We start from the raw sequence: 19088 nt of genomic DNA, 5'->3' as shown, positions 1-19088 counted from the left end.
CAAACTGTTACACACTAAACAAGCAGTTGTGTTGGGGACATATACACAAAGTTGTTGATTTGGCAGGTGTTTAACATAGAAAAGACAATCAAATAGATTATATTTAGAATGGTGCTTGTATTTGGTCTGGAAGTGATGTTGGTGTGTGGTTACTGAGATTCTCCTGATTTTAAGTGACCCTTAAGACTAATCTTGAAGAAGGTGAACAGAAAGAAGAGACGGAGAGTGAAATTCATCTAGAAGTTAGTTCCAGTGCCGTGGTCCCAGTAAATAGAAGATCTGGACGCTGTACATAGAGGTTGGGCGTGACCAGAAGATTACGAATGGCTGAGAGACCTGGTTATGAGTTGGGATATATCTGGTCGGCGCTGAGGTGAAGTAATTTGGGAAAGAACCAATGGTTCCTGCTATGCAATTACAAACTCTCCCTCTACTAAGAAACTATTATGGCATTTTGTAAAGCTCTGATGTTGCACCACACCCCAGAGGTTGCTGTCTGTAGGTGCCAGCTATTCTGTTGGCCATGCACAAGTCTGCTTCGTACTGTCACCTGCTGAACAGCGGACAACATCCTTTCCATAAGCCTTGTTAAATCTGTAGCTTCCACCTCCCAGGTAAGGGAAGCCGGTGAGTCACAGAGGCTGGTAGGGAAACCGCACCCTGCTGAAATCTGCAAGCCTGGCCTTTGTGGCAAACTTGTGCCGGGCCTGAAGCCCAATGTCAGGGTGCTGCTGTGAGGGTACACCCGACTGACACAGACATAGTCTGACCATGGTGAAAAACATGTGCCAGGCCTGAAGTTCCAGACTTGCAGCATGCAAGAGTGTAGAAGGCATTAATGAAGAAGGCTACCAATCAGTAGTACAAGGGGCCAGATTACATTGTTACTGCTACAAGTTGGCAAGATAGCTCAGCAGTGGTGGCTGCTACCAGGAAGGCGTGGGTGGTGCAGCGTGCGGAGTGGGGGGTGCGGGAGGGCCAGATTAAAAGAAATAAATTTACCTGCCCCTCTGTGATGCACCACTCCGCTCCAGCTGCCGCGTCTTCTCTCCACAAACAATCACAACGCTTCTTTCATGCTGTTACACAGCATAACAGAAGTGCTGCGATTGGCCTGAGCAGGTAGAAATACCGCTCGGCACTGCGCTTGGTCTCCACCCAGCTGTAAAATACAGCCGGGTGGAGAGTTTCTAAGTGGGCATGTCAGTTTGGCCGGCCTCAGACGGCTGGCCAGTCTGACATGCACACTGAGAAGCGCACATACCACCCCTCCAGTTGATGTGGAGGAGCCTGGCCCTGCCCTCCTTAGGAAGGTGGAAAGATAAAGTGATAATAAAACGCTTTTATTATCCTTTTATTTTTCTGCTTTTTGTCTGTGGGGCGATACTTCTATGCCACAGCGACGGGGCTTCTCCTGTAGCTCAGTGGTTCAAAACATTTGCAGCAGAGATAGGTATGCCAACAGCAATTCCAAGATTTGAATCGGTATATGGCTGTCCCAACCTTTTATCCTTCTGACGGTCGGCGAAATGAGTCAGGCTTATTTGGGTAGTAGCAACCACTGTATTTCCAGTGCTATGCGATGGAAATCCAGCGTATCAAGTGCTACAACACCAACGAGTTGCTATGACTAACTGTCCCTCTTCCCATGCCAATACCGAGCTCTTTCTTGCATTTTGAAAGTTTGATACGCCACCCCAGCCCGTGTTTGTATGAGGCGCCTTAAATTGTTTTTGATCCTGTCTTGCTGATCCTTCTTTCTCAGTCTTTCAGAGCTCCTCGCCCTCCCGCTCCTTGGCTTTGCCAGTAGGGCTCTGCACCGCTCAGTCTGGACCTTCTCCTCCTCCCTCTCTGTGCCTCATCTGCTGTGAGATGTCTCTTCCTTCAGCCCTTCCTAGCATCTCTATATAGATGACACCTAAGGCCCAGATTTGCCATATTCCCACGCAGCGCAGTAGCCAAAAAATCTGCACTGCGTGAGAAGGAGGGAGCAGGAGAGCGTCCTAGTTACAGAATTACGGCACACTCCTCTCCTCTCCCAGCGCACAAATTTGCTGCCATGTGTCACGTACGCTCCTTTTCATCATAGTGCAAGTGTGTCTACGTGAGGCTAGCATAGGTTTTGTACTGGAAGGGTGCCCTTCCAGTACAAAATACAATGCTTACAGTAACATAGAAACTTTACCCACCTTGCTTGTGTGCTGTACAGTGCAGCACACATGCAAAGATGGAAAAGAAAGAAGAAATGAATTAATTGCTCCATGTTTGCGCCTGGTTGAATTTGGCATTATTTTCTGATGCTAAACCTTGTCTACTTTTTTAAGTAAATAGTTTTTAGCATCAGAAACCTTGGGTGGTTGCATGGGAACACCCATGTACCACCCATGGTACACCCCCATGGCGCTAAGTAATTTAAAACAGTGCTATGAGCAGGTTTGAACTACTTTTGAGTGATTTTCCAGTACTATACAAGTTTAGCGCTGGAAATTAAATTAGTAAAAAAAGAGTTAGGGCCTGATTATAAGTTTGGCGGATGGGAACACCTGTTCGCCAAACTCCCGACGGGGTGGTTGCCACCATGCTGGCTACCTCTCTGCCGGTCCCATTAAGACTTGCGCACTGGGCTGAATGGCGGAAACCAAGGTTTCCGCCAGTCACCCCAGAAGGGAAAGTGGCAGCAGCATTGCACCGCTTCGTAATCGATCCGGCTGCAATGCTGCCGCCCGCAGAGGGCACCAGCACCCTTGTAACATGCACTCTCTGCACAGCAGATTGTAATCAGCAGGCGGCTCTGACTTCAGCGCCACCCTGGCTGATGCCAACCTGCACTGCCATCAGCCCGTCAGGATCTACAATCCCAGCAGAGACAGCGGTAGGTTGGTGGGGCTGCCCGCCAACCTCCTAATGTGGTTGGACCTCCACAAATGCGGCGGTCCGACACCCACCGTGAGTGTGGCAGTCCAAGGACTGCCACACTCGTAATTAGGCCCTTAGTGTCGATTTGCGTCACTTTCGTGATGCAAATAAGGTGCTAAAACTTAGTAAATATACCCCTAGGTCTTCTATTTGCCAGTTTCACTCATCACCTCCTGACTCACGTCTCAATCTGCCACATGGCAATCTCTCACTTAATGCCTCTCCAATCACTTATGCCAAACTCATTGAACTGGAAGTAATCTACCGTTATGTCACTTTCATACGTGGATTGATCCTGTGTCATACCAACTTTCCTTATATGTCCTAGCTCCAGCACCCTCAGCCAGAAACCGCTACATCCACTTTAATTCTACTATGTGAATGGAGACATGCATGCCCAACACAGCCACTGCAACTAGATTTCAAAAACTGAATATTTGCAAACTCCAAACACACTTTCCCTTCCACTGTTATCCTGGCATAGATTTAGGAAACTTGGGGCTTATTTAGAGTTGGAACACTTTGTCAAAATGTGATGGATATCCCATCTGCTGTATTAAACATGCCACAGGCTATAATACACTTGTAATATGGGGGACGGGACATCCACCATATTTGTGACAGAATCTTTCATAGACCACCGTCTAAATAAGGCTCTTGGTTACTGCTAACAATCTTCAGGTGTGTCTCTTAGAGTGTTTAATAATATAGTGATTTCATTCTTTAGGGCTTTTGGAAACAATGTAATATAGGTGTAGGAAGAAAGATTATTTTTATTGGTTATAAAGGAAGACATGGGATCTTCAGCCAAAAAATATGGCTACAGTTACAGGTTGATATTCAGAATTCATTAAACCCTAGATTGGGGTGGAAATGAAAGTTGAAGTAAAGGTATTGATGAAAGGGAGTCCCGTGATGTCTCCTGGCCAATCTTTGCTGCTCCAAAAGCTGTTCTAGGGCTGTCCAGCATAGTCCAAGAGGGTCCATACCATGTTTCATAACCCCTGATTTGATGCACTAATTCTGTTTGGAATCACTGCATGCACATTTATTTTATGTTGAAATCCTCAAAATGTGAAATGGATTCTGTCCATCCAGAGGATCACTGATAAAAAGATATTGACACATCAAATATCGAATTACACAAATATTGTAAATTAAATATTGAGAACAAAAAAATCGACTTGGTATACCCAACAATAAAAATCGCAAATATCGAGCACACAAATATTATTTTAAAAAATACACATTTTTACATATATTGATAACAAAAATATCAGAAACTAAAATATTGTCACTTATAAACATGTAACATATCAAAAATATCGATTCACACAATACCGACTACAATATTATTGCCAACATAACAAATTAATCCTTAAAAAAATATTTTAAAAACCTAGTTTTAACATAAAACAAGTACTTCAAATAAACCCACAACTTGTAATAGACATCTATAATTAAATTAAAATATATTACATTAACCAAAAATGAAACACCCAAAAATGTATACCAAAAATACATACAATAAAAGCACCAAAAGCATTTATATTAACTATAAACATTTAGTGCCTCGGTGGCACCGGTTCTCCGCCAGCCTTTTCATGGCGTTGTTACCCTTTGAGCTCATTTTAACACTGAGCAAGAGCTTTCTTTTTTGTCGAAAGCTAAAAACAATTAGATTCATTAAAAATGGCATTTTGATGCTAGTTTGTTAAGGTTTAGGGAGTTAGGTTTATTTATGATTGTTGTTTGGATGAGTTTATAATTCATTATGTATGTATACTTACTTTATTATATGTTCTTACTGGTTTGTTGTAGTAAGTATTTTCTGGCAGTTTGTTGGTCTGGAGGTTGTTTTTTTTCTTTTAGGTAATCCATGCAAAAAGATAAAAGTTACAGTGTGTGTTAACATTAATTTGTTAACTTATATTTTTAAGTTTAATAACAGTTACCTTTTAAGGCCATATCACGAGTTGGGCGATTGAACTGCCACAACGCCAATACTGCGATGTTTCTACCGCGCTGACCAGCAGAAACCGTCATATTATGACATTTCCACCGGTCACTCCGGTGAAAACACCGCGAGTGTGACAGTCTAAAGACTGCTGCACTCGTAATAAGGCCCATATATTTTGAAGGAGGGGTTAGAAGGATAAGTTCCCTTTAGGGAATCTGGTGGGAGCACCGGTCTTTCTGGTGTCTGGCCGCAGTGGTCCTTTGCCTGAGATATGTGTTTATTTCTCTTGGTTGTTAGCTGATATTGTTGTCCGGCTGGGTGGAGGTGGTTCCTGATGGACCTTAGAGCCTCTGATCGCTGAGTCCACAGTCTGCTGCTGGATCAACATCTTCTCAGGGTTTCACTTTCCTAGTCAGTGGTTTGTAGCAGTAGCAAATCTCGGTGTGGAGGTGGCTACGTGGAGTATGTGAAGGGTAGGGACAAGGGCCTATATAGGTAGGGCCTATGGGTAGATTATCTCAGGTTTGCTAGGACAGGCCTAGCTTTTCACCATCTGTGCCTGAAAATGTGTGTAAAATCAGCTCATCGAACTTTTCAGTGAGGGTCGACTGAACACTGAGGGAGGCTCGTTTTCATGTGTTTCAGTCCAGAATTAGATAGCAGCCCCTAGCAGAAAGCAATTTAATTAACGCAGATGACACAGTGTGTAGAAGTTGCATTTAATTCCCCGAGATGCCCCTTTGTATTTTCTATGTAAATCATTCAATCTCCCTTAGCAGACGCAAAATAGTAGCCCTACTTCAGTGCTTGTGGGATGTCCTGGTTTTTGGTTTTCACAATCTGGTTATCCTACCTATAGGACCTTTCAAAGGGCTGATATTGTGTGGGTCTCTGGGTGAAAATGAGAGCACAAGCTGTCAGACTGGATGGTGTGCTGGTCCGTATCTGCTCAGTTTGTACTTTGTATGCCACAAGACAGGTGCCCGGGTCCTACCAACCCTCTTCTTGGCAGCAGGTGAATTCCAGATGGCAAGCGAGACTATGCAGTGTATATTTCCATGTGTGGAAGTGGTTGGGGGCGCATATGTTCCAAAACCTGTGATACAGAAGAGCACCGGGAATTGTGCTTCTAGGCGCTGTAAATTGTAGAATCCATATACCCCACCCCAACAAGAGAACGCTGCATCGTGAATACAGGAGCCGCCCGTGCCCGACGCCGAGGTACGCCCGCGCGCTGTTAATGTGTGTTGGCACCTGTCCAGAGGAGGTGGGTGGGGGCACGGCGGGAAGGAGGAAGAACAAGGAAGGAGAGCTCACATTATGAATGAGCATGACGCGCTGACTCACAAACCTGTTTCTGTCTCTTCCCAGTCCCGTTCCCGACTGGAAGCCGGAAGGAGGCCTCGGAGAGCCCGCGCTGTGCCTGCAGGGCTCACTTTCAGAAGACGCCGGCGCGGACTGGCCTGCTTAGAATGACGTCTGTCGGCACCGTCAGGGGCAACGGGACCGGCTGTCATCTATCCTGAAAACTGTGAGTTGTGCCTCCTTCCTTTCAGTGCCTCTTCTGCTTAGAGCCTCGAAGCCGTAGGCGCTTTGCCATGCTTTTTGCATAGCTTAGGTTATGACATGGTGTTGCTATTTCTATGGAGCTAAAACCAAGCTGGGCAAACGGAGTGCCTTGTATATGTTGGGGCGGGGGCCTTACAACCTCTTGTGGAGTTGTGAGGGATTAGGGATTGGGTGTCAGTCGCCGCCCCCTTCTAGGCGTAAAGTGGCACCCCGTCACATCCCGTACAGTACCCCGCGGTTTCCTTTCCGTCACGTAGGCCCACATGGCCGTTTTCTGGAGGGGTGTGCGATTTCCCTCGGATCCTCACCTTTTTCTTAAGTTCCCACATTTGGGGAAGGGGCCTTTGCCAAATACGGCGTCTCCCAGGAATGCCTCACACGGGCTATAAAGTACCCTAATATTAGAGGTGCAATGTCACCCTCCTTCTAAACCATTCTGGCTCAGTCAGTCTTCTCCCACCCAGACGCTGACCGATCACTTTCTCATAAGTGGGCACACTGGCAGCCTGCCAGGCACCCCACTCGAACACTCAACTCATACCTGGGCACACTGGCAGCCTGCCAGGCACCCCACTAGAACACTCCTCATACCTGGGCCAGGCAGTCCCCCAGAGCACCCTTCTTCTGCTAGGCAATGCCTAAGAGTTGCAGCATAAAATAACATAACATAATGGCCCTCCAACCGCCCGCCATGCGGCCAAAAGACCGCTGCCGGCATTCCAACATTCCCGCTGGGTCGGCGGGCACTAAACAAGTTAGCGCCCGCCGGCCCAGCGGGAATGAGGCCGCAACACAGAAGCCGGCTCCGAATGGAGCCGGCGGTGTTGCGGCCGTGCGACGGGTGCAGTTACACCCGTCGTGCTAGGCAGACAGTGAAAAGCTGGCCGGGGCCCTGTTAGGGGACCCCTGCACTGCCCATGCCAGTGGCATGGGCAGTGCATGGCCCCAGGACACCCCTTACCGCCAGCCTCTTCCTGGCCGTGAAAACCGCCAGAAACAGGCTGGCGGTAAGGGGGTCAGAATCCACAGGGCAGCGCTGCTTGCAGCGCTGCCCTGGCGGATTTGCCCAGCCGGGGCAAAAACGGCGGAAAACCGCCGGCCCCGGTTTTCCGACCGCGGCTTTACCGCCGCGGTCAGAATGGGCTTGGAAGCACCGCCAGCCTGTTGGCGTTGCTTCCGTCATTCTGCGCCCTGGCGGTCCAAGACCGCCAGGGTCAGAATGACCCCCAATGTGTCTTAGTAAATCGCACCATCACCTAAGGTTTCAACGTAACAGACGTTGATAGTTACTCAACTCAAAAGTACTTTTTTTGCGACCTCGGTATGATGAGTAGACTCACTGGGCACTGAACCTTTGACCACGAGGTCAAGCACAGATCCCTGCAGTTGTCGTAAATGACAGGTGTTATTATCGTCATTATTACTCAGTTTAATGGTACTCAATTTATGGGCCTCGAAAGGAAGCAAGGCTGAATTGGACTTGCTGGTAATTGGATGCGTGACCTATACATCTATACATCGCTGATGCTCTCAGTGATGGGCTTTTACCTCACTGAGCTATCCTGCTGGCTCAACAGTGCTTCATTTTACATTTATCAATGACTTCAAAGTAGAGTTAATGAATCTTTTGATGCGGCTAGGAGCTTGTGTTCCCAGACCAGGCGTTTCCTTTTACAAACAGTTATCATGAGGTGCATCCAATCAGCTGTTCAGTTAAAACACACCAAGACCACAGCTCCCAGGACACACCTCATTGTGAGATGACAGGTTAGTACTAGAAACACAGGGCTTCATTATGAGTTTGGCGGTCAAACCACGGGACCGCGGAACTCATGGGGAGGACGCCACCGCCACAGCAGTGACATTCCCCATGAGCGTATTACAATGTTCCCGCCAGGCTGATAGGCTGACTTAGTTGGGCACAGGCTGAAACTGAGCCAACAAGCCCTAGAGGAGCTGTGTCATGGACGGTGTCAGTGGTGATGTAATTTGCCATGTTACGAGTGATGTCAATGATAGTAATTTTTTTTATCTCATCTTTGAAATCATTTGTGAGGTTATGAGCATCCAGTTTCTCAGGATGGTGACAATACAGTAGGGTTAGCGGGAAGGCTATGCTTTTGACGAGAGTTTTAAAGTAGAGAGGCATTAATGCCATCTAAGTTTGCTTTGTAGGACAACACTTGTACACTGTCTGCCCACACCCATTGCTAAGTATAGACTTATTGTGAGGTTGGCATTGTTTTCATCATCTCTATGCATTGTGACATCATCCCCTCGTGGTCCTCACAATTTATTTTCCTGCACTCTGGTTTGAGAACCTCTGTTTATGGTTTGCAAGCAGTCACATTGGGTGAACTAGTTTTACACAAATTTTTCCAAGTTTTGTTATCCAGTCACGTGTCAAAATATTTAAAAGATTAGTCCTTCAAAGCCTTCAAAACACCTTTTTGTAATTCATATTTCTCAAAACCAAAGGCTTTGGGGTGAATCTTTCAAAGGTGTTGGCCAATCTCTTGGCTTTGCAGATGCTTGTTGCCGATGCTGAACAGCGTACCCTAGCGTGATGACGTATGCATACACCACCTCTCATATATCACAACATGGCAGCCATGGTGGGGGGAAAGGGGAAGCAGCACATAGGGAAGAGAGTAACAAAATATATGTACTAACATCGAGTACTGACAGCAGAAGAAAGAGGTAGTTCCCTGAATCTAAGCACTGGAAGGATACAAATAGAGGTGAGCAAGCCAACAAATTCGAGCCACAGCCGAGCCGAGGGTCTGGCTGGGCCTTAAGTACCAGTGCATGAGCCGAGCCCTGAAAATGTTTGGCAGCTAAAACTAATGCAGTATGAAACTATGAACTCACGTATTTCAAAGTGCTCTCAAGTGCAATAAGGGAAAAGAAAGCAGGGTGAAATAAAATATTTGCCTAGGATTACACAATTTGGTCGAGCCCTGAATTAATTTAGGTTTTCTGATTTCACATTGCACCATTCAGCCACTAGATGGGTACCTAGCTCCCTCTCTTGTTCTACATCGAAGGATATATATATATTTTTAATTCTAGGCACCATAAGTTAGAGCGTGGGAGGCATGCTGAAGTCACATTCAATCTCAGCTCATTTTGGGGCTGGGGATCCAAGACTTTGGGCTTGGGGATTCAAGACGATCTCGAGTTGAACCAGAGCCAGGCATCTGGCTCGAGCTTTCAGTGGCCTATCCACTTCTAGATACAAGGCATTTAGTCAAAAAGATGTTAAATAAGATACATGCTAGGGAACAAACACACGAAAAAGTGAATTAGAAGCATGCAAATATGTATTACGTTTTTCTGTAGCAGAGAGTTAAATCTCCTGTTGGACATGCACTCAGAAATGGAACTCTTGCACCTCTCCCCATGTCCCATGAACAAGCTGCACAGAATTGGAAAGACTGCCTTAAGCTGAAGGTAATAGCGAATCGCAAAATTAACATGTTGTGTACCAAGAATCCCAGTCTTAACTAATGTGTCTTGATCACCGCCTGTGGAATGTATATGGAATATTATTATATAATGTGTAGACTGAAACCCTAACATTCACGCGAATGGGCTGTTTGTAAATATTTACACCAACAAACAACTGTATTTCATATCGAAAGAAATTAATGGCCTCATTACGAGGCTGGCGGTCCTAGGAACGTCAGCTCCGCGGTGGCGGTCGGACTGCCGCAGCTGTGGCGTTCCGACCGCCACATTACAAGATTGTCAGGCGGACCCACCTAAAGACCGTCATTGCCAGGATCAAAGATCTAAATGGAGTGACGGCGGTCGGGCTTGTAACCAGCCTTGGCGGCGCTGAATTTAAGGGAGTCAATGCCAATATCCTAACCCTGAATGCGTATTGCAATGTTTCTGCCAGTCAGCCCTGCGGGTACATTGTAATACGCTTCGGGGGAACATCACCGCCACGGTGGGGGCATCTACACTGTAAATTTGGTGGTCCCGTAATGGGACTGCCAAACTCATAACGAGGCCCTCTGTATCCAAGATGATACCAAAGTCAATTGTTAGGCGGAATGTAATATTACCAGAGAGTCGTATCAATGGTATTGGTTATGAGCAGTCCATTTTAAGTGTGAGTTTTGGTTTTCATGGTGGTGGAACGGAGTATGTGCATATGTATGGTTAGGTGTAGTGGACCATAAAAGGCAAATCAGAGGCTTCTAGGTATGTTATTTGTTGTACAACCATAACAGCAAGTTAATCGATATTTTTCTATGAATTTCTTAATTTGTTCACATGGGAGTGTTACAGTGTTTAAAGTTGATGAACCATAACGTTGATCTATCTATCTATCTATCTATCTATCTATCTATCTATCTATCTATCTATCTATCTATCTATCTATCTATCTATCTATCTATCTATCTATCTATCCACCTGTGGGTGTGGGTGTAGATATATTGTAAAGGCATTGAAAGTGAGATCAATTTATGCTGCATTGAAGAATGTTTTATGTGCCACTTTTGCAGGCGGGCAGATTAAGGTGTATTTTAGGAAGGTAATCACGGCATTTCCACCTCTCTGGGGTGTGCTCTCACTTCCCAGTCCTGCATTGGCGCTCATGTTCACCACTTGGCCCCACAGTACCACACGCTTTACACAGATAGTTCACACAGAGCCTGTAAGATCAGTCTAGAGTAGACTGTAGATCTCAGGCATTCCAATGTCCATTCAGATTTTGGTAGTTCACATACTTCCCTCGTGGGTTACGTCACTACATATCACGCTAACCTATTTTGCTTAATTTCAGGCTCAGATTGATGTCTGAGGGCTAACTCGGGCCACAGTAACTGTACAAATATACATGCATGTGCGGAATCAGTATTGAAGCTGTTGCTAATTCATTTACACCAAATAGCAAATAAAAGGATCTATTCCCAGTCAAGCTCCATCTTCAAAGTTAATAATGGAAATCTGGATAGTTGGCTTTGGTGTCGATGGGGGAGCAAAAATGATTTGGGGTAATTAATGTGTGCACCTCTAAAAGTGATTCACCTCCTAACCTATGATCCTACAGACTGACCTGCAGGACCAAGATCACATGTGGGTATTCGGAGATGCTGCCGAATGTGGTGCAGAAGTATCAAATGGGGCAGACGTCTTTAGTGAAGACAAAAACAGCATTTCCTATGTCTTATCGTATGAGGCATGCCATCTGCGGACCTGGTACCCTTCTGTAATAATAATATATATTGTAATATTTTGGGAACTACCCTTCTGTATTATTATAGTAATGTATAATGTAATATATTTGAAATTCCCTCTTTCAACACCATAAAACACCATGTATTAGATAACTGAATGTTTTTTCCACATCACCCCTGTCCAGATGAATCCCCTTTGGCTCTGCTTGCTGGCCCACATCATCTTTAAAACTAGCTGCATTATTTACAGAACCATACCTATCAGCACCCTGCTTATCTTGCAGATAATTCTTACCATCTCTGGGGACTCTCTGCACACCTACAGCCAGGACACCATCAGACTACAGACTAAGAAGTATAAAAAAGGTAAAACAATGCAGCAGGCCTTTTCCACCTATGCTCCAAGGACCAGGACAACATTCGTGTACCCCTCAGGGCCGGCCAGTGGTGCTGCAATGTATGAAAGAGTTGAAGATTCACCTCTTTAAGGAACACTATATAACAATGAAGTAACAGAACACAGTTGCCCCAAGAATCTTTGTTACACCAGTTATGGTAATCATTAGCTCTGAAGAAGCTCAGTTGGAGAGCGAAACAAGTTGGCTGTATGTCAATTGATGAACTGTTTTCAAATAACCAAATAAAGATGTAATGGATATAACCGATCTTAGAAAGAAGACTTCTTAAATGGCTAACTGGAATACTTTTATTAAATTCTCTTGACATATGTGACTCTTTTTATTTGTGCCCTCTGTGCAGTATTTTGTAGAGATACCATACACATACCATATACATACACACATACATACATTAACAAACCACAGATCTTATTAGGACAAAGTCACTGGCAATTGTTCCATTGATGTAGGAGCGATGAAAAGCTCAGTATACTACATTGGCTTTCAACTGTGTGACCTGAAGGCTGGATTCAGGGTACCGTAACAGCCACTCAACCAGAGAGGTATCACACTACAAACACATGTTGCGACAGATGCAGTCGCCGTCTGGACTTGATGAGGGATTGCAATTGATTTATCGTGGACAGTCCAAGGATTTTCGTAACCTAGTCAAATAGTATTTTGATCGTTTCTCTATCCTATCCAGTTATATTTGATGTTTTTATGGCCAGACCGAACAAGTGGTCACCCTTATTACCTTATTGTAAGGTGGCACATCTTGGGCTACAAGAAGTCAGCATGTCAAAGTTAAGAGGGGCAGCTCCCAGTGAGGTATGTGACTTCTGAAAGATCTCATCTTGTTGACTTGTTTATTGTACAAGTTTGTCATTGACCGTACATAGTGCTACGCTGTATTTCAGCATGGTTTACATTGTGCAAATACCACATACATACATACAAACTTGTACCAGAGGCTGTAGCAAAGGTTGGTAACAGGGCCAAATAAAACTTTAGAAAATGAGCCATGTCAAGATAATTTTGAGCTCATATGCATAAATAGACATAAATAGATAGCGTTCAACACCTCCTGGGGACGAAGCAAGTCTTCTCATGCTCACCTAGAGTTTATAGGTGCTGAAGGGCTTCATCAGATAGCGCTGCCCTTCCTCTCCCTGGGGTAGCATTTTTCAGCTGTACTTAGGAGATATCTACTGATGAGTGATCTTACTAATGGGAAGGATTAACTCTGTGAAATTTCTCATGCACACTTAATCCTAGAAGTTAGCCTGTTGCTAAGGGCTCCCGCATTCAGTAGTGAACCAAGAAGCAGTAAAATGATTGTTTTTCACAAGTTGGAAAGCTGAATACTTAACAATTTGAACATGCTCCCTTTTGATGCTGGTTGAGTTATTCTGTTCTATGTGTTGTGTCTTTGGAAGGAAGTGATTCATATTTCCCATGGAACATGCTTTTGGTGGAACCTTGGTGTGAATTCATAGGTGATGTGCTGGATGCCTCATGAGCCCATGACGTTTATGTCCATGAGTTTAAAATAGCTGTAACATTAAGCCCCATATCCCAAAAAAGTTAAATAAAAAAGTAGTTAGATACCAAAACAAACAAGCATAGAAGGCAGTAAGCAAGGCAGGAAGCAGAGAGATGCGTCCTCTAGACAAGTAGAAAAGGACCGTCTGCTCATGTCTCCACCTGTTGCCAAGGCTATGGGCCTTCCTTAATCGTGGCTATAGCTGCCTGGCTGCACACTATCGCTTGCTATGTGTACACACAAGCCTGCAGGACTTCACCCCTGTGAATGTTATGCCATTCCATTGCAAACTCTGCAAAGTCCATGATATGTGCAACGTTTTATTTAAAAGTGTAGGAAAAAAAGGTTTGGAAATAGTGTTTTCAAGAGAAAGGACCCACAAATTCACTTTTTGCAGGTTTGATTGCCATCAGAATAGGTAAATATCCTTATTATCTAACAAAAACGTAAACCATCTTTATATATATCGTTTTTTTCCTGGAATTATTTTTTCATATTTACTTTATGGGGGTGAATTTGATTGAATAAATTTGCAAGGATGTAATTGGGAGAAAAAAATTAAACAAGTCACAGTTCAGTGGCATTTGAAAATGATGAATTTTGCCTTTACTAACCATTGAACTATAACTTCACAAATACATACACAACTACACCACTTTAATATGCCTTGAACATTCTTATCTTTTTTGTTGAACAGTTTTTTACCTACTACTCACATCCACATGTGACACTTCTTTTAATGAAAGTTTCAAAAAGTGTCCATTTCCAAATGGGTGTTGGTGCTCCTTGTCTTCTTCTGTGTCTCACTTACAGATAGCTTCTCCCACATGAGCCCTCACAGGGTTCCAGTCCTGTGCACTTATAGAGGAGCGTGCAAGTGCACATTTAGAGGAAGTTGAGCTCTACTCTGGGACCAAAGATTGGCCCGGCCAATCCAGACTACTACAAGGAGGTATCCAAACTTCATTGGTCCCCCTACACGCCCTACTCCTATTGATCAGAACCATCATTAAATAAGGTCTGGCAGTGCTTTTGTAGTTGAAACTTTCAAAGCCTTCCGGTTTGTTGTTGACATAACCTTTACCTTAAATCAGCTCTCTGCACAGCATTAAACAAGCTTTCTCTTTGTCCCTAGGCTATGCACAGTTTCTTTTAGAGTGCAGCACCTGCCACAAGACTGAAAGAACTGCATTCAGATGGCACAAAGGGAAATGTGATTCCCTGCATCCAGGTGCTGCAGAGTCTGCCCTCCAGAGAGACATCACTGTTACACTTTGGAGGTCTTGGGTTCTATATTTAACACCTTTTGCCTCATTATCTCAAATTAGGAAATATATGACTCACTCTGCACTGTCTTTTGCTTTACTGTTGGCAGTAGCATTCTTAATAGATTAACTCAGTATGGAAACTGAGAGACTGTGCCTTATTCTGGAAAGCAGATACATCTACGCTCCTAGATCAAAAGGGAAAACAGAACAGGTTCAAACATTTCTATTTAAAAATTATATGTGTTTGTTGGGAGAGGAATGGCCCTGCATGGAGAACTGGCATTTATCACTGCCCTGAATGCCAAACTGCTTGTCAAATTGGTCTCCTGACTTCTATTTTGGCCATGGAATCAAGCTAATATGGTGTGTGCACAGAGGCCTAGGCTTGTCCCACATGCATGGTCCAGGAACTGCCCTGTTACTACATGGACACAGCAAGCCTGCCCTCCTACTGGACTGAAGACTACTGCCCCTGTCCGGGGTTTAGCACATAAAGCAAGAGTAATCTTATAGTTTACCAGAATTTGTTTATTTGTGTGAGAGTAGGGCCTACTGATCCTTCTTGAGTAATGTGTTCCTGTTATGTGAAAACCGGAGCCTTGCGCTGTATCCTGCATGTATATCGAGAACATGTGTAGTTGTGTGATACATATGTGGTAGTAAGTGTGCTAATGAGTCTGAGTACCGATGCTAGAGGGATCCATTTGGATGTCCCTGGTTCAGCTTTCACAAGATGGAGGATCAGGACAGCTTCCTCAGACAGTGGAAGTGTATTGCATGCAGTGCTTGATTTGCAAAATAATTAGTGCTGGGTGCCTAAAAATCTGCTCCAGTGGTTTGGTACCTATTAGCAAGACTGTGTAGTGTTAAATTCACTTAGGGGCGCTTTCATCCACTATAAGAACCTCCTTTCCCATTTATCTTACACTTGCTGGTCCCTGCTTTTTCCCTTTGGGCTGCTTTTCCACCTTTGTCTTCCTGGTTTTCTGTTTATGGTTTGCCTTCTTTCTTGCTCACGCCAATATCTGAGGAGGACAAATAAGAGCTGGTTCCCATAAATGAGCTCTTGCGGGCACCACTGGCTCAAATTAGGCATCAATTGACTGCATTCCTGTGGCTGGATGGTGGAGGTCAAGCCACTGAAGTGAAGAGGATGGAGACAGGACTACCTGTAGAAATTCCATGAAAGCTTTGTTAATAGGAGGCTGCTGATTAGTTTTTCTTGAGCTCTGATATTTAATTGATGGTAGAGGTGAGGGATGGGACAGCAGTTTCTGTTGCTCAAGGTGAGGAAGATTCTAGGTCAGACATCCTTTTTGTCTGTTCATGATTACTACTTGAGAAAGACTGATACCCAAAAAACAACAGTGGTTCTGTGGGTCTGTTTTAATCTAATGCATAATCCAAACTAAAATACAATCTCTACATCATCCATCAGTCATGCTCTTTTATTTATAAACAACCTTATCACAAACAAGTGAAGTGCAGACGGCTCAAAAAGTGCAATGAGGTGCATTATTTACAGTGATCCATATAGACAAAGGGATGTCCAAAGACTATCATTAAATATAACAGTCCAAGAAACAATCAGTGGTTACTGTGCACAATATGAACAACCCGACAATTCCAATAAAACAGCCAATGTTTCGACCCTTATCATAATTCAAAGAGATCTCATCAGGACAAACATACCATCTGACATTTCACCTCCACACAGCCCATGTATGGGGTACTACTTAGGTCAATATTTGCATCAGTGCTGATGAGTGTACACAAATTGCACTCAAACATGCCTCACAGGTCGCCTTCTCACTACGGCCACTACAGACAGTCTTGTCCTAACCTTTACCTAACAGCTGAATCTAGAGAACAGCCTGAGAAGGAGTTCAGAAAATAGAATCAACCCAACACAGTTCTCAAGGTTGAGACAGCAAATCCGTGGCCCCTATCCGTAAAATCTGTATAAAAGTGGCATCCAAACCACAACACTTGGTTCTAATTCCAAGTTTTTCATGACCGAGGATGGGAGTTTTCCTTAGAGCACTCAAAGGACTGCTGTGTAGCCAGGGCTAGGATCTGCCTGACAGCTAGTCTTCCAGATGTAAGGAGACATCACCTGAAGTCTGCAGTTTTTGCTGGGAGAGATGAGGGTCTTCTAAGAGGCTAGATGCTTGCCTGCCTGGTGAGAGAGGTAAAGAATCTACCAGGAAAATAATCTACCTGGTCCTGAATGAGGAGAGACTGTTTATGAGGAGAAGCTCAGCATATTGCTGGCATGGGAAACACCCAGCGAAAGTGGACTTACTTTAGGAACGAAGGAGTGGCCCATGCTGTGAGCAGGTCTTGCAGTCTCTCTCTGTGGTTCTAGTTCACAGATGCATTCCAGAGGCTGCTCAAATTCCGCTATCCTGGAAGCCACTGTTTTTCCGATTTTTGTGCTACAGCTTCCAGCATGAGAAGTTGCAACCCTGCTAAGGTATGATCGGCCTAGGATTGACACAACTGCCAGGAAAACACACCAGCTAACCTATCGCCCGATGGGGACATTAAGTACCTTTCATTATGGCTCATCAGTAATTAGCAGTTGGAGGGCCGCAACTGCTGAAAATGGTGTGATTGCTGCTACAGGCTCCACCAAGCTATATTCGCCTTGTTGCAAAGAAAATCCGCACATGCCAAATACAAGGGCTGAGCCCGACCTCCCCTTGAACTGGTACAGAACCAAAATGTGAGTACTGCCAGCATACGCCCGTAGTAGGAATAGAGAAACTGCAGTGAGGACTTCAGACTGTTTTTGCCAATGTCAACAACATGCGTAAGAACGAATGAACTCACTGCACATCTGAATCTGTGGGGATCACAGTCCTAATTCATAGCTCTATCAAAGACTACTCTGGATTATAAATAATTTGGTAGCTCAGGTAGAAGAGAGCACCGAAAAGAGTAAAGGAGATGTAGCGCCCATGGAGGAATCTTAATTAGGGATGTCACTCTGTATTTGAAAATTGGATTGTGTAGTGTTTAGTTCTGCTATGTGAACAAAAATACTTTCTTAAAAATAAAAAAACACTTAGTTAGACCTTAGGTCAGTGGTTCCCAACCTTTTGACTTCTGTGGACCCCTATTTTATCAATACTGGAGCCCGGGGACCCCCACTGAATCATTATTGGAACCTGGGGACCCCCACTGAGCCATTACTGATAGCTGGGACCTAATGTTATTATATTTTTTAAGCAGTCGTGGACCCCCTGAGGAGGCTTCGCGGACCCCCAGGGGTCCCCGGCCCACAGGTTGGGAACCACTGCCTTAGGTTATGTTTTGCTTTCACTAATGACTGAGCTGACAAAAATCCCTGGAATGCACTTCTCAGTTCAAAGAAGACATTTATTAATATTGCACCACGAGGTTCCTAAGAAGGAGATTAGTAGGTTGAAAGCACATGTTTAAAAATAATCACAGCAATGAAAAGAAAATATACCAAAATGATTCTCAACTGCAGTATACACAGCGAATATATGTATTTAGAATTATATTATGCAAAGCAAATAATGAAGTAAAAATTCATCACCGTTGGGCCTGTCAGATGCTTCATCTATCTCATGCCAGCAAGAAGATGACCCCGTTCAACTGCGAGTACACGATCTCCACCCTCACGTGACAGGTGTCAGGCATTTGACGTCTTATCCTGACCGAGGTCTCGGAATTCCACCGCTACTGAGCAGGACTATCTTTTTATATCTTAAAGAACCGGAGAAGGGCTTTCTGGAAACACCCCTCCCATAAAAAAGAAATATTCAAAAATGCTGGCTAACGTAGGTCAAAGTTGAAAGAAACAGGTTGGAACTGGCCAGTTTCCCAGATTGTCTCTCCAAAGCCCAAACCATTCCCTGCATGCTCTATAAACATCAGTCTGGTACATTCTTATCGTGCTGACTGCCTACCTCCTCCAATAATATGTCCTAGCTCTTCGGTGAGAAAGAGCACGAAAACCAGCACAGTTTACAATGTGGAAAAAACTAGGACAGCTTTAACATGGCAGTTTGTAATGCTACGATAAAGTCAATAGGCAGCTAAACTGAATACAAAATGTAGCCTGCAACTCGTGGACACTGAACAACTAATCCAGGTGCAGAGTGGTGCAACACAAAGTCAGTGGTCAAAAACACATATTTCACTACAGGTTATTGTGTCTATTGATTGATTGTTGTTCGCTTGCCCCCTATCTAAGAATCCTGTGAC

At 44.4% G+C, this 19088-nt stretch overlaps 1 long non-coding RNA gene across 2 annotated transcripts in view; it reads left to right on the top strand.

Moving 5' to 3' along the window:
• The window catches only part of LOC138299419 (uncharacterized), a 110402-nt gene extending 98051 nt beyond the window's left edge, over nucleotides 1–12351 (top strand). For both annotated transcript variants that reach the window (XR_011204748.1, XR_011204749.1), the window contains exons 2-3: nucleotides 6248–6407; nucleotides 11922–12351. This is a non-coding gene — a long non-coding RNA (uncharacterized lncRNA). The remainder of the gene's footprint in view (nucleotides 1–6247; nucleotides 6408–11921) is intronic.
• The last annotated feature ends 6737 nt before the right edge of the window (nucleotides 12352–19088 follow it).

This window comes from Pleurodeles waltl, chromosome 6 (genome assembly GCF_031143425.1).
Source record: "Pleurodeles waltl isolate 20211129_DDA chromosome 6, aPleWal1.hap1.20221129, whole genome shotgun sequence".
NCBI classification, from domain to species: Eukaryota; Metazoa; Chordata; class Amphibia; order Caudata; family Salamandridae; genus Pleurodeles; species Pleurodeles waltl.
The sequence above is the reverse complement of the archived record's forward strand: the minus strand, read 5'-3'. Positions and strand labels throughout refer to the sequence as shown.